At 43.3% G+C, this 23,922-nt stretch overlaps 1 long non-coding RNA gene across 1 annotated transcript in view; it reads left to right on the top strand.

Moving 5' to 3' along the window:
• LOC311594403 overlaps positions 1-10,408 on the top strand; it is a 77,082-nt gene extending 66,674 nt beyond the window's left edge. Inside the window, exons 2-3 of the long non-coding RNA XR_014778073.1 lie at positions 7,849-7,889; positions 10,335-10,408. This is a non-coding gene — a long non-coding RNA (uncharacterized lncRNA). The remainder of the gene's footprint in view (positions 1-7,848; positions 7,890-10,334) is intronic.
• Positions 10,409-23,922: the final 13,514 nt, after the last annotated feature.

The raw sequence follows: 23,922 nt of genomic DNA, 5'->3' as shown, positions 1-23,922 counted from the left end.
GTGTTCACTAGTCTTCCATGCATCTGCCATGGCTGGCTCATTACCCTTTAGTTCTCAACTCATTTAATTCTATTGCATTAAGTGCTTTTCTTTTTTTTTAATTTTATTTTTTTACAAATACATTTATATTATTACACATATATACAATAAACTAGATACAGAAAGAAGAACCATGAAACGATCAGGAATTCTATAAATGTTACACTCTTAGTGTTTTGGCTATTTGTATGTGGCAAACTTGAAGAAAACATCTTTCCTATCTTGGTGAGTCTAAAATTCTGAATGTAAATAAGTATCTGTCATACATCTTAATCCCTAAACAACTAAGCTTTTTAAATTTATTTTTTAAATAAAGACATGGGGAGGAAATTCTAAATTGTGTGTATATGTGCTGGCTAGTATACAGTGGAGTTGTGACAGAGTCCATGGGTCTGATGAGGGGCAGAATGAAGATGCTTCTGGGGCGTGGCTTAGTAGGGTCACCATAAGATGCGTTGAGGTGCTGATGCTTTAGGTGAATGCTGGAAGAGTGCCAGAAGAAGAGAAGATATTTAGCACAAGGGACTAGAGAGCCAGGCAGAGTGACTTGTCTTGGTAGAATAGCAATAGCTGTGGAGAAAGTAACTGCTCAGTGTTACCAGGGAGTCTTCGCCATGAGTAGAGCAGTATAAAGCTGAGGTGGAGGCTCTGGTAGGCATAATTGTGAGATGCCAACTGTTATCTCTTCTGTTGCTGTGATAAAACACTTTGACCAAAAGCAAATTAGGGGCTGGTTGGATTTATTTTTAACTTACAGGTTATTGTCAATTGTTGAAGTTATTTTTATAAAACAGTGTTTGTTTCTCTTAGTTTCTCTCCAAACCCAGTTACCACACAAATAATTGAGACTCTTTTATAATACAAGGCTTCACAGCACAATCTGATCAGTTTAAATCTGTTCTTAACCCTCTATGCTATTTTGTCTTACTCCCAGCAAACATCTTTGTAGCTTTCCTTGGCTCCAGCTCCTTCCTCCTGATCTTCCTTAGACCTCTACCCATGCCTTCTAACTCTTCCTCCCCTGGCTGGTAGAAATCCAGCCCTATTCTCCCCCTCCCTGCTTATCGATTGGCTGTAAGCTGCTTTATTGACCTAACAGAGGGACAATTAGGGAGCAGAGTTTACACAACATTTAGAAGGAAATCAGAATTTAAACTACACAATAACTTTATGTCTACCGTCCATCATGGAAGAAAGTTGGAATAGGAATTCAAGCAGGAATTTGAAGCAGAAACTATGAAGGAATGTAGCTTGATTGCTCACTCTGTTTTATGTTTAGCTACCTTTCTTTTATAGCCCAGAACTACTTGCCCAAGGATTGGTGCCACCTACAGTGGGTTTGGCTCTCCCACACCAGTTAACAAAACAAGACAATTCCCATAAACTAATTTAATCTAGTCAGCTCTTCATTTGAGAACTGCCATCTCAGGTGAATCTAGGCTGCGTCAAGTTGCCAGTCAAAACAAAATTAGGACACTAAGTCATCTTCCCCACAACCCAGGATACAGAGTAACTGTAGGCAGTTAGGTGACCTGGTCCAACTTGCCTTTAGCAATTTCACTTTGGCTGTCACATGGAAGGTGGCTTAAAACTGGTCAAGGATAGAAAGGTCCATTAGGATATCGCTGTACGATCCCTGAGAAAAATAAGATATTGGGTAATGTAATATCTGAAATGCCCCCCTTTCAATTCCCAAGGCTCTAGAGAAGCCCAGGAAGCAATGAAGGAGATTAAAAAGGGTACAAGTGAGATTGATTGCAATTAAGGGCTGCCTGAAGGGTCATTGACTGCTGCTCATGTGTACTTGGAAGTGAGGACACTAGGGTCATCCAGGGGAGAACCTGCTCCCTCCATGTACACTCAGTGAGTGTTCCTTGGAATGCTGGCCATGCATTCCAAGCTAGCAAACCATGATGTCACTGCCTGAGTAGTGTGACTTGTGAGGCCTCTCTGCCTATGGTAAGGTTTGCAATAGAGGAGTACTGTGCAGAGGGTTAAAGGTTCTGTCTCAGCTAGACCTGAGCAGTGTCACGGAGAGGACAAGAATGACTAGACACCCTGGTAGAGAGGTGCTACTGGTCTATCCTGTGACATCCTGGGGGGAACTACTGTGAGATAGGTACTATTTGCCTGGACTTCCTAGTTCACAGGAATAGCCTACCCCTGACTATTTCACCTGGTTGGTAAGTTTGTTTCCCTGTAGGCTTCCCTCTTACTAAGTTGCTTTCTGCCTCATGTTCTGCCTTGGGTGTTTCATCTGTCTTTTGGCAATCTAGGCAAGGTGTGAATGCAGCTGGGCTGTGGACAGTACAGCATTAGCTACAGCAGCATGATGGAGATACTGTCAGTCTAAAGCAGAGTGATGTCAGGGAGGCCTGGGTCTGACTCATGAAGAGTTAGACGATAGATCAATAAGACCTGGACTGGGGGGGGTCGGGGGGGTGGGGTGGAGGGGGGGGAGTGCGGAGCATAGAAGGTGAGTTCAGCTCTACTTCCAAGTTTCTATGTGGATAGAAGTGTCACTCCTGGAAAGATTGAGTATAGTGAAGAATCAGAAAATTACCTTATTTGAGTATGTAATTGAACTTGATGTCTGAATGTCTACTGTGACCTGGTACATGCATTCTGGAGAAATAAAAAAAAATGGGGATGTGATTTGGGTTCATAGCCTTTCGAGCATGTGTCAAGCCTGGTACTTCAAGGACAATGACAGAAGGAAAGTCGGCCCTTAGGCATAGATGCTCCAATGTCATCGGAACAGGAGAAACTTGAACCCTGAAGCAGGCAGAACACCTAGGAGCAAGAGTCACCTCCACAGCCTGAAGCTTCTAGGACTCTGTGAGTCGCAGATCACCTTCTCTTTGGGGATGAAGAACTACTGTTCAAAGCGTCTGTGACATTCTTATGAGCACATCAACTTTGCTAGTGACCACTTTTCCATTTTTTTTTTTGGAATGTCGTACCTTTCACTGAGTCCAGTGATAGAGGGAATCAAAGTATTTGAAAAGTTGTAAGTACTTTTGAAGAAGTGGAATGTGTAGCATGCTTTTCTTAGGACCATCCATGGATTTAGGAATGTATTTTAAATGACACAAATGTTTTGAATGTAGCAATTATTTTGTTTTATAAATCCAGCCTTATGTTTCCATTGTAGCAACTTTCAAAAAGGACCAGCCCCTAATTCTAACACTATATCCACTGTGGAGCAAAAAAATAAAGAGGCAAAGGAGATTTTTTCTTTTTACTGTCAACTGTTTAAAGGTTTGGTTTATGTAATTATTTTCTATCCAGGTTCCTTTGGAGCAGCCTTTCCCTTGCACAGTGAGATTTAATGACATTGGATGAACATCTGCCATCTGCCTAGAGCTACTCGAGGCACTTTGATCAGCATTTTTTAAGCCTCCTAAAAGGGCCAGAGTGAGTTCCTAAGACTTTGGTCCATTTTACAGATTAAGAAATGAAGACTTTAAGAAGTGAAGTGACTGGGTTTCCTGAGCCAATTAGAGGACAAGTATTTGAACATATGTGCACACACACGCACACACTTTAAATTCCAAGTTAACTTTTTTTTTTCTGTTAATACAATGGTTCTGTTTCTAATACTAAAATATGGTTCACATCTTGATGATTTTTTCAAATGGAATAAATCTTTTCCTTTTAACTCCTGAGCATCCTAACTTGTCTGAACCAGAAGAAAAGAAGCAAGGAAGTGAAATTATGACCTCTCTACTATGGTTATTTCTAGATTGTGGTGTAACCTACACATTTAACCTTACAGTAAATTCTTTCTGTTTCTAGCCGGAACAAAGCCAATGGGTAAAATTTAAGTCAGTATCAACAATGTTTTCCGCAGCTTTCTTTAAATGTGCTCAGATTATCTTTGAGGCTTAGAGGCCAGGGAGCTGGACACTAGCATTGCTCAGGGAGATAGTGCAGCAGCAGGCTAGGCTAACACAGGCCCGAACGTCTTCAGTATCAAAAGTCATACCCACCTTAGCTCAGGAAGGTACATAAAGTTGTCGTTCACTGTCTCTCCTTATGTTCATGTTCCGGCAGACACTAAGTCTGAATATGAGAAGGAAATTCCTGTGTTTTTTTTTTCCTTAACCGGACTTCTAGGGACAGAAGAGCAAGTTACAGAAACAAGCAAGTGAACAATACAAAACAGAAGTGAAATTTCCAAATGGCTACCTCAGAAATAGATTCTATAGACTGAAATTGTGGACAGTGTTTTTGTTTGTTTGTTTGTTTTTTGTTTTTGTTTTTGTATAGAAAACTCAGCAGTAATAGACTAGGGGGCATTTGGATCCCTGGCTAAATCATCCATTGGTGGTGGATAAACTGTTCTGATCTAGCTTGCCGCTTAGTTATGGGGGGCATGAGAGTGCACAGAGTACCAACATCTCTGCAGGAACTCATAAAAATATCAGGCAACTCACCCTGAATGCCCACTAAGCGCCACAAGTCTTTGGTACTTTGATAGTGATGTTGACAAAGGCCATGCATATGGCCTCACAGAAAAGGCCCTGAGGAGGATAACCAAGCCTGGGTTGGAAGCTCCCGCTCTGCAGACTGTTCTTTAGGGCACAATTACTGGTGAAGAATCTCTGCTGCAAGACATGGTAGGTGGTCGGTGGGGAATGCAAAGGAGAGAGAGTTAAGGGATGTGTCTGAAGAACCCTAGAAGATGTGTGAAATAGATTCTACATAGTATAATCCATACATACATCCCTTTATACACATATATACAAATACACACATACATATACACACATACATGCATACACACATATGTATGCACACATATACAATATATTATACAATGTACAATATATAATATATAAATGATCCTTTCTTGTCAGATCTGAATCTGTAACATCATAACCTTGTGCTTTGGGACTGTTACTTTTTTTTTTTTTTTTGTCTCTGTGACCAAATTATTGACAGGAAGCAACTTAATCAAGGGAGGGTTTGCTTTTGTTTACAGCTTAGCCAGTTATAGTCCACTGTGGTTAGGAAGGCATGGTGACAGGCAGATAGTTACACTGTGCCCACAGGCAAGAAGCAGATAGAAGATCAAAATTAGAACTGACGTATTAAAGGTGAAAGCCTATTCTTTGGGGATTCACTGCCAGTGAGGCTCTCCCTCCTTAAAGTTTCATAACATTCCCAAATAGCACCATTAATTGGGGGTCAAGTGTTCGAAACCATGAAGCCCTGGGTAGGACATCTCAACTTCAAACCATAACAGATGGTATTATTAGCGAGATGTGTAAGAATGCAAGTAGTGCTGCATTGCCATAGCTGATTTGATAACAAGACAGTTAGGAAACCAGTAACAGATGGTGTTGAATAGTCAACTCAGAACAACCTAGAATCACCTGAGAAAAAAAGAGTGTCGGCGAAGGTTGGTCTAGATCAGATTGACTTGTGGTTTTAACTAAGTTAGTAAGAGTGAGAAGACTTGCCCACTAAGGGAGGCATCATTCCCTGGGAAAAGGATGCTGAACTGTGTAAGAATGGAGAAAGGAAGACGGACCCAACATGTATACATTTACTGCTTTCTGTTCCTGATTATGTAATATAAATAACTTCCTCGAACTCTTGCCTGTGTGATTTCCTGCTTTGATGGACTATATGTAATGTGGAACAGTGAGCTGAAATAAACCCTTTTCTCCCTAAATTGGAGGTGTCATGATATTATCACAGCAATAGGAAATAACACTAAGATAGGTTCTATACACAGTAGAGATACCTTGGAAAATGGCTGATCCATCTGCTGAGCAGGATAGAATGAAGTAGCATGCAATTAAAAACAGATGATTTATTTATTTTTGGACTTTTCTCCTTAATATTTGGGACTATAACTGAAAAAAAAAAGATGTGTCTGTTGCCAAGAAGGACCTGTGGATTAGGAAGCAGAACCCTTGGGGTAATTTTATTTATTTTTATTTTTTATTGAAAAATGAACTCATTCATATTACATCTCATTTGCTATCCCATCCCATGCATCCTCCCATTCCTCCCTCCATCCTGCTTTTACCTCATTCCCCTTCCCTATGGCTGTGACTGAGGGGGACCTCCTCCCCCTTAATATGATGCTAGGGTACCAAGTCTCTTCTTGGTAGTCTGCTATCCTTCCTCTGAGTGCCATCGGGCCTCCCCATCAAGGGGACATGGCCAAATATGGGGCACCAGAGTGTGAAAGTCAGTCCCCAGTCTCCACTTAACTGTGGAGAATGTTCTGTCCCTTGGCTAGATCTGGGTAGAAAGCTGGCTATTCTACTACATACTTGTGGTCACTGGGCTGACCTTGGTTGGTCTGTGCTTGCTTAAAATGGGGATCGCATCCCTGCTGCTCTGCTGCTGTGGGAATTCAACAAGATGGACTACATTAAGCCTCTGCCATCTCCACACTGCCTTTGTGGATCTTGGCCCGAGTTAATCTATTCTGGATGGCCCCTCGTTTGCTAAGATAATTTACTTAAAACAGTTCAAAAAGTATCTCCTCTCCTTGAATTATGTGCTGAGGGAGAAGCAAGGTGGACACTTTTTTCTTAACTATAAATTCAAGGAAGCCTTCACAGGGGACTTTTCCTGGTTGGAGTCCTTAGCTATGCTCCTCTGACATTTTCATGTTAATGAGGCTCCCGGAGGGGCTATATAATTGATAGAATACTCCGGCAGGTCGGCTCTGTGCTTGGCTGTCACCAGAGGTGCAGAGATACATCTTCTCAGTGTCAGAAAGCTCAGAGCAGATGCCCAACTGGACTCTGCCTTGAATTGCAGAAGTTTCCTTTGAAGAAGTCAGTCTACTGGCGAGGCTGACGCCAGAGCCTCTGGACCAGCTTGATGAAGGAGCTGGACGGGGCTGCTGGGCTTCCCTGGCCTTTCAGATGTCTGAATATCACTGGGAGGGGGGGAAAAAAGCGAAGGAGATGGAAGGTTCTAAGCAAGGGCTCTGTGTCGGTGATCTTGCAATCACAGACTTTGTATTTCTGCAAAATCACAGAATGTACTGGAAAGACTGTGGGCTACAAAGACAGCCAAAAACAAGCTGACTGGACTTCCAGCCATGCCTCTCTCTAGCTTGGTGAGACCTGGAGGAGCAGAAAACATCTTGAAGACTCTTAATGATGTCCGACATGAAACCAAGTAATAATCACTGTATCAGAAGGTTGCGCGGATGCCAGGGACCACACCAAAGGCTCCTAATGAACTCTAAATCCCTTAGAGCTTGCTTTCAAGCTGCGGTGGTAAAGATTTAACAACAGAGTCTCCAAAGGGGTGCCAGGGGGAGCCCTGACTTGTGGCTTTTGCCTGTGTGTCTGTGTTGTAAAACTGTCTTTGGTGCTGATGTCAAGTACTTAACCTGAGCTAATTGAATGTGAGGTGGGAAGAGCTGTGACCAACACTGAGTTCTCGGTGTCACACTCCCTCTGCCTGTCCATCTTCTCTTATGTTTGCTTGTTTCTGCCTTTTGGTGGCAGTGCCTACAACTCGGCATTTAAAATATATGTTTGCTGTCGCCTGTCCCTCAGGCAATGAGTGGGCAACATCCACTCCAGGTTAAGGCCTAGTTATCAAGTACTGCTGCTGTCTAAAGAAAAGGGAGCCCCCTGTACCTTTCTCTGGAGGGAAGTGGTCTTAGGTCAGAAGACATGCTTTGGCCTGAGGAATAGAGTGACAGGCTTGATGGCACTTTGCTGCCATGGTTCAGTGTTCTTGTACAGGACATACTTAGCTTTTAAGTACTATTTGTTACCTTTGCCTCATCCCCTATTCTTTTTCAGTGCAGAGGGTCCCTAGGCCCTGAGACGTGCTGCTTACTGAAAGGCCATATCCCCAAGGTGAGCAAAGCCAACAGACAGTTGCAGACAGATTTCTGTGATTCTCCCCTACCCCCCGCCAGGTGGGGGGATATCTTTGCCGGATATGGTAAAAAAAAAAAAAAAAAGTAAGAATTTCATGGTGTTCATGTGTGAAATTGTAAAATTATAAAATGTAAGATGCTTGTTTGCCCTGCCTACCCAGAGGCTTCTCCCAGTTCTCGTTACTGCTAGCCTCAGGAGTTCCACCCTAGTTCCCAGAATAGCTACATGCGAGCTCCCGAATATCAGAGGTCCCATACGGATTCCAGTAACCGCCCTAGGGACCCACACCCAAGTCCCCACAAGAGGTCTCCCAATGCCAGATGTCCTAATGTCCATATGATCTAACTTGATAAGCAACCCCACCTGCTTTGTGGTTTTAGCCTTTAAAACTAGCCTGTAACAGTCACTGGGGGTCCTTAGCCTCTCGAGTGCTGAGGGACCCTGGCGCGTCAGCAATAAACCTTCGCTTTTGCATCAGTGCGTTGTGGTGTGTGGTCTCTCATGGCGACCCCCTTCCCAAGTTGGGCGTGAGGGTCCAACACATGGTATTTGAGTTTTAGGCTGCAGTGAGTGCATGGACATGTAAAGATGACACAGTCAGGATGGATGAGATTGTCTTGATCGTTTGCCTGGGAGTCAGCCATTGGAGGGAAGGCCGAGATGATGGCTCCTTTAAGGATGATGTTCACATTTGTACCGTATGGGACAGATTAAAAGCCACTTTTAGACCTGTCACCTCATTTAGATCTCACTTCATAAAATCAAAAACATTGTGATCAGATTTAACAGATACAGGGGGGAAAAAAGTGGCTCAGAGAAGCCCATAACAGAATGCTGAGACTGGGCCCTGATCCTAGGCATTAGGCTGTATAGAGCCTTGACCTTTAAAATTGTATTATCATGGTTCTGTGCTGTTAACTCATCCTTCTAGATAGCATGTCCTGACTATGCTTTCTCATCTGAGCCACAGAATATGGTATATAATTTAAATATCTATGATCTATGCCCGGTGATGTATCTGGGGTTTCTAAAGGCAGTAGGAAGTTAAGTCACTACGTGAATAATTTCAAGCACTCACAGGAAAAGATACATAATCCATAACCAAATGCTCCCCTAAACCTTATCAATGAAATAGAGTGACCTAGACCCATTCAGGCCTGTGCTCATGGACAGTTTCCTGCTGGAGCCAGCACAGTTTCGTCCCAACCCTTGGCACACACTATCCAACTCCCTTTTAGGAAAAAATGAGACAGTTGTGCCCTTAGAAAATGACTCAGAGCTGGGAAGATGGCTCAGTAGATAAAGCGCTTGTTCTACAAGCTTGAGGGTTGGAGTTCAGATCCCCAGAGCCACTTAGAAGCAAGGTATTTATGGCAACCCATTGTAATCCTACTGGTCATGATGTAGAGACAGGATCTCCCAGGGCAAGCTGGCTGGAAAGACTAGCTGAGTAAGTGAGCTTTGGGGCTCAGTGAGAAACCCCTAATCAGGAGAGAAAGGTCAGTGAAGACACCTGAGGTCAACTTCAAAGGAGGGAATTGTAAGGGATAATTGAAACACACTTCATTTCACTTCAATTTTATTAGCAACTTGTGTGCTTAAAAGCAGTGAGGTTTTTTTTGTTTTTTGTTTTGGAGGATCTTTGAGGATAAATGAGTTATCTTTCGGTAAAGCTGAATTTCAAAAGCGCTTGGAAACTCCCTGTAGGAAGAAGAGTGGGCCTTTGGTGTGGGAATACAAGGGAACAAATCAAGTGAAGTGAGAGAAGGGTTAAATGAGTAAAATGAAAGATGTAAAAAGTATCCTGCCAGCATTTTTTATTTTAATAGAATAGTCTTTGCTATTCGCCTATTCAGTGAGCCCTGTCTCCTCAATCCTTTTGCTGTAACTCCATATATTATTTTTTGTTCATTTCAGATTATTAGCCATAAACACCAATCAGGGGCTCAGTGCCTTCGTCCCCATGAACCTACTGTCTTTTCCCCTCATTCTTTCTTCACTTCCTCATTTTTGCTTCTGCATTTCTGAGCTCTGTTTCTCTGCCTCTCATATCACACAGGAATTTGCACTGTTGGTTTTATCTATACTGCTTTTCAAGCAACTTTTCCGCTTTCAATCACAATTTGATTAATTTGAGAATGTTCTTACCTTGTTGAGCACCTATTATTAAAGCCTGATTCTAAACCTCTATCTGTGAAAGCACTTATGTGAAAGAAATCCCCTCAGATGGCCAACTTACCTAACTCCTAGCTGTGTACAGCATCTAACTGTGTTACAGTCAGCTCTTCTTTCCTCCTTTGCTACATGGGCCTAGTTCTCCAAAAATTTTCTCTGAATTTCATTGACATCACAAAACAGAGATGATCCCTTTTAACTTATAATATTTTTAGTCTGAGACTCCCATTCTCCTTGTCTCTGCAGTGCAATGTTACCCATGTCATTCCAAGGCTTTTATTTCATCAGGAATGTTCTCAATTTATAATCATTCAACCTTGAAAATAGGTGAGTGGATGAACCCAGCTTCTCACTGACCCTTGATCACAGGTGAGCCGCTGACCCTGCTGTCCCCTCCTAGTCACCTGGTTTCTCACACTGTAGGCTATGGGAGGCATTGTCACAGTGGTTCATTTCCATTTTCAACTGACTGATAAAGCAGCCAGAGGGGAAAACAAGGAGAGAGGAAGCCACAGCTACGTCACTGTTACTTACTCTCTGTGTTTGCTTAAACTCTTGTCCTAAGGCTTGTCATTTTGTATTTGAATTCCCCTTTGTCCCTGTTTCTTGTTCAGGTACAAAGGATAGTTCTAAACAAATACCGGAGCCTTGTGATGAAAATTCCACTCCTAGAACCATTTCCCTATAAAAATATCATGTGTTTTCTCTCAGCTGTGGTTGTGAGATTTTTATAAGGGCACTAACCCATACATGTATTTATGACACAAAATTAGAAGCAAAACTGTCTACAAGAACAAAGGAGACTAGTGGGAGGGGAGTGGGAAGGAAAGAGCATAGAAGGAATTGCAAGAAATATATACTATGGACTAAAAAACCACATACACAAAGGAGAGAGAGAGAGCAGTTGATCGTTTACAGCATGTGGGCCCAGTAGGATGAAAGAGTCATCAAATCACACACGTTTTTATACAATTGATGATGGCTTCCATTGTGCTTGAGAGATTTCAGCTCTGTTCCTCAACACCCACCTCCTGGAAAGGTAGCTGGGCTACAAGGGACCAAAAGCTTCCTGGAGGGTACCTTGACCAAAGCAGACGTTTCACCCTGAGTGCCAGCTAGCTCCAGCCATTGGCTCCTCGTCGTGGGAGCACAGTTGTAAGCAGTTGGTTAATTAGGCAAAAGACGTTCCCTTTAACTGCAGCTACCACCACAAAAAGCCAAGGCAACCATTATCTACCCCAGCTTTGGTGTGTAAGTTTTCCCAGCACCAAGATTGAATGGTGCAAAGCTACCAAGCATACCAAGTGTTTACAGGTTACTGGTGAGCTTTGCATGCTGTGCAGACAGCGCTGGCCGAACTCACTCTCTTTAGTTCTTCTGCCGAAGAAGCCTCCAACAGGCTTTGTCTGTTCTCTCCTTTCGTCATAATGCAAACACGTATGGGGATCTAGCTCACTGAAATCCAGGAGGATGTGCTGTTGGTCTTGTTTTACAGCTTTACCCTCCACAGACACAGAAAGCTGCCCCTTGTTCAGATGAAGACAGTTTGAAAGTTGGACTTGGTTCCTGTTGACAGTATTAGCTTGGCGCTGGATGCCTTATTACACATCCAAGCTTTGGAAGATTGTTTTATGACTAACATTTGGGTTAAATCTATAAAGATTGTTTATCTTCGACATTATTTCCTTTCACAAAAGCAAGAACAGCCACGGTTGCCCCCTGCCACGTTGCCTGCACCGCGGTGAGGAGGATGGTGGGTTGAGGGAGAGGAAGAAATGGTGAGGAGATGCGGATACCGTCTTCCTCTGAATCTTCCAGTTCTGTTGCTAGAGGGAAAAAATATTGACATGACACAGAAGGTCTTGCCTCAGGGAGTCCAGCGAGTGAAAACTGATGGATGTTCACCAGCAAATCCCTTTCCTTCAGGGATGTTATCATGTCACATTTCTGAAAATATAGAATGCACTCTGGATAATATTTTCACATATGCGGATGAATGCAGCTGCCAAGAATAGCATGCTTTAAAGCAAGAATCCAGGGAGCGCTGGGGCTGCCTCTCAGCAGACTTTACACGCTCTTGGTCTTTCTCCATTCCTTCAGAGATGCTCTCAGTTTTACCTGCTTCCCTTTGCTGTACCCTTCCATCTGATGACTGGGAATAACTAAAGCCCAAGTCTCATCTTTATGATGATCAGAGATGACAGAGATAATCAACTTGCTCCATTTTGGATCAATACACGCATGTGCGCGCGCATGCGCGCGCACACACACACACACACACACACACACACACACACACACACACACACACTCATTCACACAGGTGGGGCAAGCTGAAAGACAACTTAAAATCTAGGAATGAAGCTATCCACAATACAAAATAATTTCTAATCTTTATTTTACCTGTCAATGCAAATGTTCACATTCTACCTTCTAAGGTTCATTGAAGGAACTGAGGCAGTGTAGCAACGTTGTCATAGTTTGCTTTTCTGTTACTGTGGTAAACATAGTGATGGAAAGCAAGTTGGAGTGCAATGTCGTTATTTTGGCTCATGCTTTCAGGTCAAAACCGGTCCCTGAGGGAAGCCAGGGAATGAGCTCGAGCCGGAACTGAAGCAGAAGCCAGGGAGTAATGATGCTTGCTGAGCTCCCCACCCCCACCTCAGCCCCTCTGACTCCTGCCTAGAGATGGTGCCACCCACAGTGGGCTGGGTCCTCGAGTGCTAATCATTAGTCAAGACTAATGACACAGTCACAGACCTACCTGATAGAGGCAATTCTTCAATTGACGTTCTCCCTTCCCAGGTGACTTTTGAATGTGTCAAGTTGACAATAAAATCTGACTAGATCATTTGTGGTTATCGTTTACCAGGCATTCAAAGCAATTGACAGAGTACTTATCTTTCTCTACTTAATTATCCTGCTGTTCTTGCAAGATCAGTTATAGATACACAAAATCAGTCACTGATACAACTACAAACTGTGTTTGTTGTCCCTTGGCCTTTGTTTTTCTTTTCATCGCTCTGTGAGGAACACACTTCAGAATATTGCATTTTTACGACCTTGGCAACATTACCACCCCATAGAGATTTAATACATGGTACCGTGTAAGCAAGTACCCAATGAGATGGGGAGTCCTTTCTCTGCATTTTTACCTCATCTTACTACATTTCCTTCTCCTTCTACTCCTTCCTTCTCTCCTCCTCTCTTCCTCCTCCTAACCCCCCTCCTTCTATCTCTCCTCCTCTTTCTCTCCTCCTCTTTCTCTCACTACCCTTCTTTCTCTCTTCCTTCCTTCCTTTCCTGTAGCCTCAGGGATTGAACCTAGGACACATAAATCTCTGGACCACTGAGGTATGTGCTAAGCCTTCTTTTAGTTTAATTTTGAATTTTGACACAGGTCCCACTGAGTTGCCCAGGCTGGCCTTGAACTCATTCTATAGCGTAGGCTAAGCTTAAACTCCTTATATTCTCTTACGTTACTCCTGAATCCTACAATTACAGGCCTGTATCACTAGACCAACTTCTTTAATCTTTAACCTATCTACCCCAATTATTGCTATGAAGTCATCTGTTGAATCACATAAAAAAAAGACCTAATAATACATGCTTTTTAAATAACTGTCAAAAATAAATATAAACATATTGTCTAGGTGGCTCTTGAATGTTAAAAGAACATTTGATTTTTAAAATATTTTTCCTGTCAACTAAAGCCTGTGCTTGTAAAGCCCTAGCTTGCTAATTTAGGTACTCACTAATTTGAATTTTTTTCATCTTGCCATTTGATTGTTTAAAAGATTTCACTTCATATCCTTATTTGATCCATACAACAGTCCTCAATTTGAGAAGACCACATTACTTTCTTCATTTCACAGGAAAATTCGCCAAGCCCAAGAAAGCAAAGAAGTGTTTGGGAGCTTTGTTGGAGATACAGGACTGTTTAAGAGTATCGCGGCCCTGGAAACCCCATGGCATCCTGGTAAAACAGGAGCTGTGATGGGATGCTGCCTCTTCCTGTGATAAAGGAAGGGCCCAGATAAAGTTTGGGTAATTTTCCCATCAACACTTGCTACATTTCTGATATGTTGAAAATAAAATGCCAGGATTACCTCAAACTCACAAGAATCCACCTGCCTCTGTTTCCCAAGTCCTGGGATTAAGTGTGTCTGGCTGTTATAATAATTATTTTTTAATGTCAGAGTCTGTCAATATGCTAATTTATTTCTCTTCATACACTGAAAATGTAGATGCTTGGTGACTTTTAATTCTCAGGATGAAGGAAACAGCACACTAATCCAAGGTTGGCAACTCTCTGCACCTGCTATTAAACCTACGGATGCTCATTCTTCAGACTTGTAGAGCCTCATTCCCATAGTAACAAGCAAGATCCCAGATGTAGCTAAGAAAAGTCACATCTTCCTGGGACCCTGACACAGCTGGTGAGTACACAGGCCCGCCAAGCTCCTACAGAAGAGTCCACCAGCCAGGAATGTCACACTGCCTGCTTTGGCACAGCCAGTGATTTCACCAGTAGCAACCAGGCCTGGGTAGCCAAAGATAACATAATATAAAAGCACTGGTGGGCCAATGTCTTTCTATTGTTCTGTTGCTTTGTCCAGACAGGAGAACCGCCCCCCAGGCCTGCACCCCCAAGTATAGGACGCTGTTTCCCAAAAGCCAGCCCTGGACAATAAAGGTGAGGAGCTGAGCAACATAAGAGAATCCTGAATGCATAACACTGGACGGAAGCCAGACTCAGACAACACAAACAACTTGAGTCCATTTCATAAAAGGTATGTGTGTGTGTGTGTGTGTGTGTGTGTGTGTGTGTAGGACAACCTCAGGTGTCCTTCCTCAGGCACTATGGACCTTGACTTTTTAGACAGAATCTCTTACTGAACCTAGAAATCACCACATAGGCTAAGCAGATGACCAGGGACCCACCTAGATCTCTGCCTGTCTCTGTCTCGCCAGCACTGGTACTATAAGCACTCATCGCCACGACCAGCTTTGTTACGTGAGTTACTTATTCTTTCAAGGCAAGAAATCCATAGGCAGAACAGTTCCCCAGGCTCACGATATAAAAGTGTAAACACAGACAAAGAGTATCTTGTTTCAGAAGACGTAGAAAGTAATTCAGATAAGTAGAACTGTGACTAAATGACAAGAAGGCAAGTCTTTGGAAATGTCGTGATTTGGAAGGGGTCACATCACGTAAGCAATAATACTAGATACCAGTGGCACTTTCAGACTGATATGTACAAGTTTAAGCCCCTGAATTTAGATACAATGTCATTTCACAATAAAAAAAAATGTCTGTAAAAGTGGAATAGTGGTTAGGAGAAAAAAAAAATAGATTGCCATGTGCTTACTGCCCAAAGCCACTGTTGAAAACATCTCACGGCCTCTCTCTGCAGTCAAGAACATACAATATCCTCCTCCCTCAACCCCATCTGTTTCACGCATGGCCTGTGCAGAGTACAATGGGGTGGCTGAGGGAGAGCTTTTGTTTGGTTGCCTTTCGGGATTCTGCCGCCCCCACCCCCCACCCCACGTCCCTGTATTTGGATGAACCACGTTGAATAAATAATGGCTTGATGGAGCAATGTGTGTCTAATTAAGCCATTGCTTCCCTGATGCCTTTCAGGGCTCTAACATTTACCAAGTTAAAGCTTCGGTCATGTCGGTGGGGCCGTGGACCTCTCTTCTCCAGGGATTCCCTCTGTTTCTGAGGTGGGAAGCAAACCACCAGGCTGCAGGTTTTATTAGAAGCAGGAAGTAGTGTGAGGAATACTAAGCAGAGCCTGTGTTGCTCTGTTCTCCTCTGGTAGAGGGCCTGGACCCTGCTTCCTCTGTGTTATGTAAGCAGAGAGACTGGGCTGGGATGCATGGATGCGCTGCATAGGCCCTCAGTGTTCCAAAGCATTTAGCTGCTGCCTTAAATGAGCCCCAAAGGAGAACTGGATACACACTCTACGTTCTCTCACTGACCCCTGAACACATCACAAAAACATTTTTGTTATATTTCAATTACGATGTCACCCTCATATGTGTCCTTATTTTTCTAAGATGCATGGAAACCGGATCAGACCGAATATGAAGTAAACCAGGCCTGCCTAATTCATCCAGGATACTCATTAACATCCTCCAATTTTGCTCTATCTGGGACCCATTTTGAGTCATTCTTATGATGACCAAGCGGGACTACATCCAGCAATAACCAGCGGATCTCAATTCTCCAGCAGGTTCTTTTAACAAAGCAAGGGCTCTCCCCACACTCGGAGTGATCACGTGTAAGCTGCCTTTGCATGTCTCTCTATTTAGTTGCTCTCTTGAATTAGACAATTCTTCAATAGCACAAACACATTTGTGCCTGATTAAATTCACTGAGAACCATACTGAGTCACCACCCACCATGCACCAGGCCCCACAGTAGGTGCTGAAGCTCAGGCGGGAGTTCAATTTCACAGTTGTCACGGAAGCAAATTCATCTCACTCAAGTGCCAAAAATGCGATGTCAGGATGCTTATGGGACACTGAGAAGAGAGTTTTGAATGACTGACATCAAGAAGAGCACGGGCCGGGCCTGGGGTCCAGACGAGCACTTCCACATCTGAAAGAGGACTCACTACGCTATTGACAAGAACATTAGAAAAGCAAAACTAAACATTTTTTAAAACCCGCATAAACAACTGACTTCAAGATGATGAAATTCCACAAATATTTTTAGTTAAGAATGCAGACCAGGGGCTAGAGAAATGGCTCAGAAGCTAAGAGCACTGCCTGCTATTCCAAAGGACCCAGGTTCAATTCACAGCACCGAGATGGCAGCTCATAACTGTCTGTAACTCCAGAGCCAGGGGATCTGGCACCCTTACAGAGACATGCATACAGGCAAAACACCAATGCACATAAACTAAGAATAAATAAATCATTAAAATTATTTTTTAAAAAAAGAAAGATGGCAGAACTGGGGCTGTAGAGATGGCTCACCATTAAGAGCTCTTGCTGCTCTTTAGGACCCTTGTTCAGTTCCCAGCACCCAGGTCACGTAGTTAACAAACTCCAGAAACTCCAGTTCCTGGGGAGCTGATGCCCTCTGCTGGCTTGCCCAGGTACCTGCACACATGTGGTCCACATACACATGCACTCACACATGCAGATAAAATAAATAATTAAAATGAAGCCTAGAAGGTGACTGTGAGCCACAACACCATCAGAGTTATTTAGAAAATCAAGCCAAACAAGACAAGACAAGAACAAAACACCCAAAAGTTTCCTCAGGACAGAAAAGCAGCATTCTAAATATGCTACCACAGTGTGTTCCTCTGAGTTCTAAGTGTGCTGTATCTTACTAAATGCTCGTCAGTGGAGCAAATGAACCAATGGTTCATTGTATGAACCGAAAATACTTGTGTGCACATTAGTAGGAAGTGCGAGAGCTGGTGTTTTGTGCAGCACATGCAGAAATGAACACACTTGGAAAACTGGCTTTAGCCAGCCTACAGTGGGACATGGCGTGCTAATAACGGCATGGCCTCATCACTGGCTTTGTATAACGTGTGGAGTGCATTTGGCCCACCCTAGTTCTTCTTTCGTCATGGCTTGTAATGGAGATGTGGGAAAGAAAGGTCACGCTGATGTGTTTCCATCCACTTTGTTCCACACTGGGCTGTAGCATAAGGTCCTAAGACCTGTAGGGGGAGAAAATAACACAGGCGATGCTGAAAGTTTCAGGGTATAGAAATACGCATACACAACAGAGTTGGGCCAATTTTGAAGTGTCCTCTTCCTTCTACCAGGCTGATGCCATCTTCCCTAGCACAGAGTCGGTTCCGCCAATGTAGAAATGGCTGGTTTCTAGATCCTGTTCTTACATTGACTACTGAGGTGACGAAGGCAGGCTACTTCCTGTCTCCAGACTTCGGTTTCCATTCACAAGCTGACTGGGGTTTTGTACAGTATGGTGCTTAACCTTGTAATCATCTGGTAGGTGTCAGGATGCTCTCACAGGTATTTGAAAGGAAAAGGAAAGCACGTGGAGATGGGGAAGAAGGCATCTCAGAATCAAAACAAAAATTCACTGCTTTCATGGAGAACAACACTCCAGACCCAGATTCTAAGAGTGTCTTTACTACCCAGTGACTTCCTCTGGAATCTCTTTGCAACAAGATGCAAACGACTGAGCAACAGGCCCTGTGCCTAAAGGCCTCACTCAGGTTAGCATCCCAGCTTCTTAAAAACACATGTTCAACAGGATAGGGTTTTTTCCCCCCATGAAATTATTCTCCCGGAGAAAGGAGACCTGAAGGGAAGAGAGGAAGGCCGCCATGGGTTAGATGGAGGAGAAGCACATGGCCAGTGGCGTGGAGGGAGAATCCGGGCCAGATGAAGAACAATTGGGATTATGGATGGAAGGTAGCTTGATAGAAGGTATTGGAAGCAGATGGCGTGGGATTGAGGCAGGGATCCCATGTCTGTCCCACTATGGGAGGTAGTTTAGAGGATTGATATCTGCCCTGCCCCAGGTTAACTAAGGCTATTTTAAAATAAAATTTAAAAAAAAGAAAGAAAGAAATTATTCTCCCATCTTGCTCTCCAAAAAAGAAATTGAACTTTGGGCACAGCCCATTCATATAAATGGACAGGGACCACATGGCTGTGGGGGACTAGGATGGGCGTTTGTTTAGTTAGTTGGGTAGCTTTGCCTCCAGCTCCTTCTGCTCTCATCTCTTCGCAGACAGTTGCTGACTCTCTCTGTAGCTATCAGCTACTTCTGCACCCACATTTCTTGCTGGTTATTTGACATCTCCTCTCAGATGCCCCCCATAAGCTCATCTCAGGAAGCAATCAACCCCTAAATCCTGCATCACTAGGGTGTACTTCAGCCCTAGTCACCAGGGAAACACTCTTTAGCCTTCATTAGCCAATCATCTTACCTATGTCTTAAAAGACACTCCCATGTCAGAAAATGTTTTTCATGGGGGCAGCAAGACAGCTCGGCAAGTAAACACGCGGTCTGCCAAACCTGACAACCGGAGTTCAATCTTCAGGTCCAACATGGCCGAATGGAAGAACCGGCTCTAGCAAGTTGTTCTCTGACTTCCATAAGGAGTCAGTGGCACTCCTGTGACCCTTTTTTTCTACCCTACAAGGATAAGTAAGTAAACAAACAAACAAATGCATACATTGAATAACCTTTAAAAGAAGATATAAGACTGTTTATATTTCCCTTGATTTCCAAGAGATGGAAGAGGTGGGGCTCTTGGGGCAGGCAAAATGTCTACAGGATGCTTCTGAAAGATCACACGTGCTTTACCTGCCCCCATGCATCAGTGAATGCCCGTTACTAAGCCTGTGGAATAACAGCTGGTCTCCTTAGCCTGCCCTGTCAGATCTGTGGCATTCTTCTATTTTCTTTCTAAATGGAATAGATAAGCCATTAAGTAGGGCAGGTTGTTTCAGTTTTTTTTTTTAATTTTTATTTATTTATTTATTTTTCAGCTCTCTTTCTCTTTTTGGTTTTGAATCACTCATCAATTACTCGATACACCTTATTTCTTTCTAAAAGCTTCCTCAGTATGACCTCTTCTCTAGTTAGTGCCCTTTCCTTCGATTATTTATTCTGCAACTACTGTATATTGTGTTAGGTGCCGAGGACATGGTGGTAGATATGATAAGCTAGTTGTTTCCTGTAGTTACGGGTCTGGTAATGAAAGGAATATCCACAAGAAGGCAAAAAGAACTGGGTGAAGTCCTAGATGGAGCTGGAGGCAAGCACTGAGCTCCCCCAGGAAGAAATAACCCAGCTTGGGAGAACAGGGCACGTGAGGAAGGAAGTTATCGTGATTCTAGAAGGGAAGTTATCTGAGATGAGCCTTGAAGAATAATTGCAGACAGCCAGACATAGGAAATGGGAGAGGAAATAAGACAAGCTTGCTAATCACTCAAGCTAGGCTGACCCACCTGCTGGTTTTCAGCTTTCAAAGAGTGAAGAGCGCAGGAGCAGAGAATATAAGCAATGATACTGATGCTGCTCAGCTGCAGCCTGAGGTTGCAATACCTGCAGCACAGCTAAGGGAGTCAAGGCTTTATCCTTAAGGGTTCTGAGTATAGGGCTGTGGATTCCTTGTATCCTTTGCACCCTGGAAAATGAGCTGGAAGGAGGGAAGAGGGAAGAGGGAAGAGAGAGACCATCAGGATCCCAGGACAAGCAAGGAAGAAGAAGCAATGCCAACATGTCAGGCTCTGCTTCTCCTGTATATTGCCCCGTTTTCAATTACAAATTTCAAATGCATTATTTTTCATTCAGTTAAAATGTTTTTCATTCACTAAATGTGATGGACAGTGAAAAACCCCAGGATACTGCTATTGTAAACAAGGTAAGGCAGAACTTTCTTTTCATAGAGATATTCATCCTTAGCACTCTTTTCGGGTGGCAGAAGGGCATTAAATGATACTATGGTGATACCAGAATGGCTAAAATAAAAAATTCAAGTGACAGCCATGTAGGCAAGAATGTGGAGAAGGGGGAACACTTCTCCATTGCTGGTGGCAGTGCAAACTTGTAGAACCACTTTGGAAATCAATCTGGTGCTTTCTCAGAAAATTGGGAATAGTGTACTGCAAGACCCAGCTATATCACTCCTGGGCATATACCTAAAAGATATTCCACCATACAACAAGGACATTTGCTCAACTACGTTCATAGCAGCTTTATTCATAATAGCCAGAATCTGGAAACAACATAAATGTCCCTCAGCTGAAGAATGGATAAAGAAACTGTGGTACATTTACACAATGGAATACTACTCAGCCATTAAAAACAAGGGAATTTGAAATTTGCAGGCAAATGAATGGAACTAGAAATGAGCATCTTAAGTGATGTAACACAGGGCCAGAAAGACATACATGGTATATACTCACTTATAAGTGAATATTAGCCTAACATAGATGTCTTCTGAGAGACTCCACCTGGAGAGAGATTGGGACAGAAGCTCGGACTCACTGCTGTACTTGGGGAGGGTGCTGAGAGTTGTATGGAGGACTCAGGGTGATGGAAGGACCCAGAGGGTTCAGGAGCCCCACAAGGAGATCATCAAGGCTGGAGAATCTGGACACAGGGGGACCTGCACAAACTGATGCACCAACCAAGGACAATGCATACACAGAACCTAGACCCCCTGTTCAGATATAGCCAATGGGCAGCTCATTCTCCACCATTGTCGAAGGAGTGGTGACTGCCTCTGACATGAACTCTGGTGGTCCTGATTTGATCACCTCCCACTGGAGGGGAGACCATGTGGGCACACAGAAGAAGGGGAAGCAGGCTATCCTGAGGAGACCTGATAGGGTGTGGCCATATGCTGGGGGAGGAGGGCCCCTTTCTGTCAGAGATGTAGGGAAGGGGAATAGGGTGGAGGGAAAAGGAGGGTGGGAATAGCAAGATACAAGTGAGGGGATAACAATTGCGATGTAATATGAATAACTTATAATAAATAAATAAGAAAAATATATTATGCCTATAGTATGAAAAAAAGAAGTAAACTAATTTTAAGCCATGGGAAGCCCATGCTCTGAAGAAAATAGACAGGGGTTTTCTCATCAAATGTAAAATATAGACAGTTATTGCTCAGAAGAGATGCTGGCTGAGGCCTGAATGATGAGCCAGTGCTGCCATGATCCAGAGAAAGAGAAAGAGTAAGAGAAGGAAAGAGAAAGACACACACAGAAAGAGAGGTGGAGACACACACACACACACACACACACACACACAGAGGCAGAGAGAGAGAGAGAGAGAGAGAGAGAGAGAGAGAGAGAGAGAGAGAGAGGAGGGAGAGGGAGAGAGAGAGAGAGAGAGAGAGAGAGAGAGAGAGAGAGAGAGAGAGAGAGGAGGGAGAGGGAGAGAGAGAGAGAGAGAGAGAGAGAGAGAGAGAGAGAGAGAGAGAGAGAGAGAGAGAGAGCGCTCCCACAATCTGGAGAGAAGAGAGTAGTTGCAGGACTATCGCAGTGAGAGCATCAGCATTTGGGGACAGAAAGGAATGCTCAGTGCAACTGGGTAAAATAAGCCTCATGGAATAGGGACAGGATGGTGGCAACCAAGTCACAGAGACTTTTGTGGTTCGCGTAAAGAGTTCGGACCTTATTCTAAGTGTCTCAAGAAGTCATTGAAAGGTACTAAAAAAGTAAACATCAACAATGCAGTATAATTTTTACAGCACTCAGTTGAGTTTTGTGCAGGAAATGGATTAAAAAGTAACCCCCAAAAAGGAATTAGAAATTAAGGGTGACTAAAAACCCGTATAAGGGGGTAATTGATGAGGACTCAAGTCATAAAATGGAAGAGCCAGGAGATCCAGGAATTATTTAAAAGTTGTTTGTGGAGTGGTGTGTGTGCGTGCATGCGTGTGTGTAGTGTGTAAATGCAAATGTGAATACGTAAACTAAGATAAATGCCAGAAATCAAGGCAATCCTGTTTGTCTCAAGTCTTGGCAAGTTGGCAGCACTAAATGTATTGGCTGCATTGAAGGCACGTGTTTCTCTTACTTAAAAATGATCACCCTGTGAATAATGGCTTCATAAGCCGGCAGCCTGTGCATCATGCAGACTTAATGAGTGCACTCTGAGAGGTTTTTCAACAAAAATCACATTTAGATGTAAATATTTACTTCGGTATAACTCATCTGTGAAATTGAGTCCTTTTCCTACAGCCATACTCGATTATTTTTGTAACTAGCCAGCAGCTTTATATCTATGGAATTAGACCATGTAAGTTTCTGACTAATTCTCTTACTTAGAAAACATAAATATGGGCTTCTTTTTTAAGAGGAGTTATAAGCAAAACAGATTTCCCAGTACTTCAACAGTATCTAGCAAAGATGTCTGCTACGCCTGATAGGGTGACAGTAGACATCTACAAAAAAGCTGGAAGCTATGACATCTTTGACGTCCTTCTGCTTACAGAGCAAATTATAGGGATCCTTCGAGCAAAAACATGCAGTAGCATCAACAGAAGTAATCAATGTTAATACACCCCAATATGATTTTTTCTGAATGAATAAATCATCTCTATTAACCAAAGCCAGGAAACTCACAACTAAAGGAACAGAATGAGAGGTAAGCTGTGAAAGCTATAAAGCGGAGTGGAGTGGGAATGGGGTAGGTTTGGCCTTCATTCACACCGGTCCTGAGCATCTCAGAGATGCACTCACTCCCACAGTGCCAATCGCTGTCAACTTGCCCAGAGTCCTCTGCTTAAATTGAGGACTGTCTTGTGAGCCAGAGCTCTGTTTTCCTATCTCTCTATCTTCCTCTGTTACCACCCTCATTCCAGCCTCCACGTTTCACACCCTGCCTTGTTTCTGTTGTCTCTCTATTTCCCATCTCCCTGTCACATCCTAACTGATGCTTAAGGTGGCTCACCTCTTCCTTAAAAGTGTTCATTCACACCCCCTCCTTGAAAACCAAACAGAAACTCCTTCTGTTTCTCTGCAAGGCAGGGCCATGTGATTCTCAATTCTGCCTCCATACTAGAGTCACCCAGGGGCTTTTACAATATTTTTGTCAAAAGCCTTCTTCAGCCCAATTCTTCTCCTCCCTACCTAGAAGGACTTGGGCACACATTTTCCCCCATACAATTTGTTGGTAGTTCTTGAGTGGAGCCAGGATGAGAAACAGCAAGCTGATTTCAATATAACTCTTTCCCTAATCTCTAAGTATTTTCGCTCTTAAAAACAAAACAAAACAAAACAAAAATACTTCTGTATGCCTGGAGTCTATGGTCTTGTGTTTTAGGGTTTGCTGGATATGGACCCTGGTATGTCTTACTTTGGG

This window comes from Acomys minous, assembly GCF_964271855.1.
Source record: "Acomys minous genome assembly, chromosome: 1".
NCBI classification, from domain to species: Eukaryota; Metazoa; Chordata; class Mammalia; order Rodentia; family Muridae; genus Acomys; species Acomys minous.
Note: the sequence above shows the minus strand (reverse complement) of the source record. Positions and strands in the feature narration are given on the sequence as shown.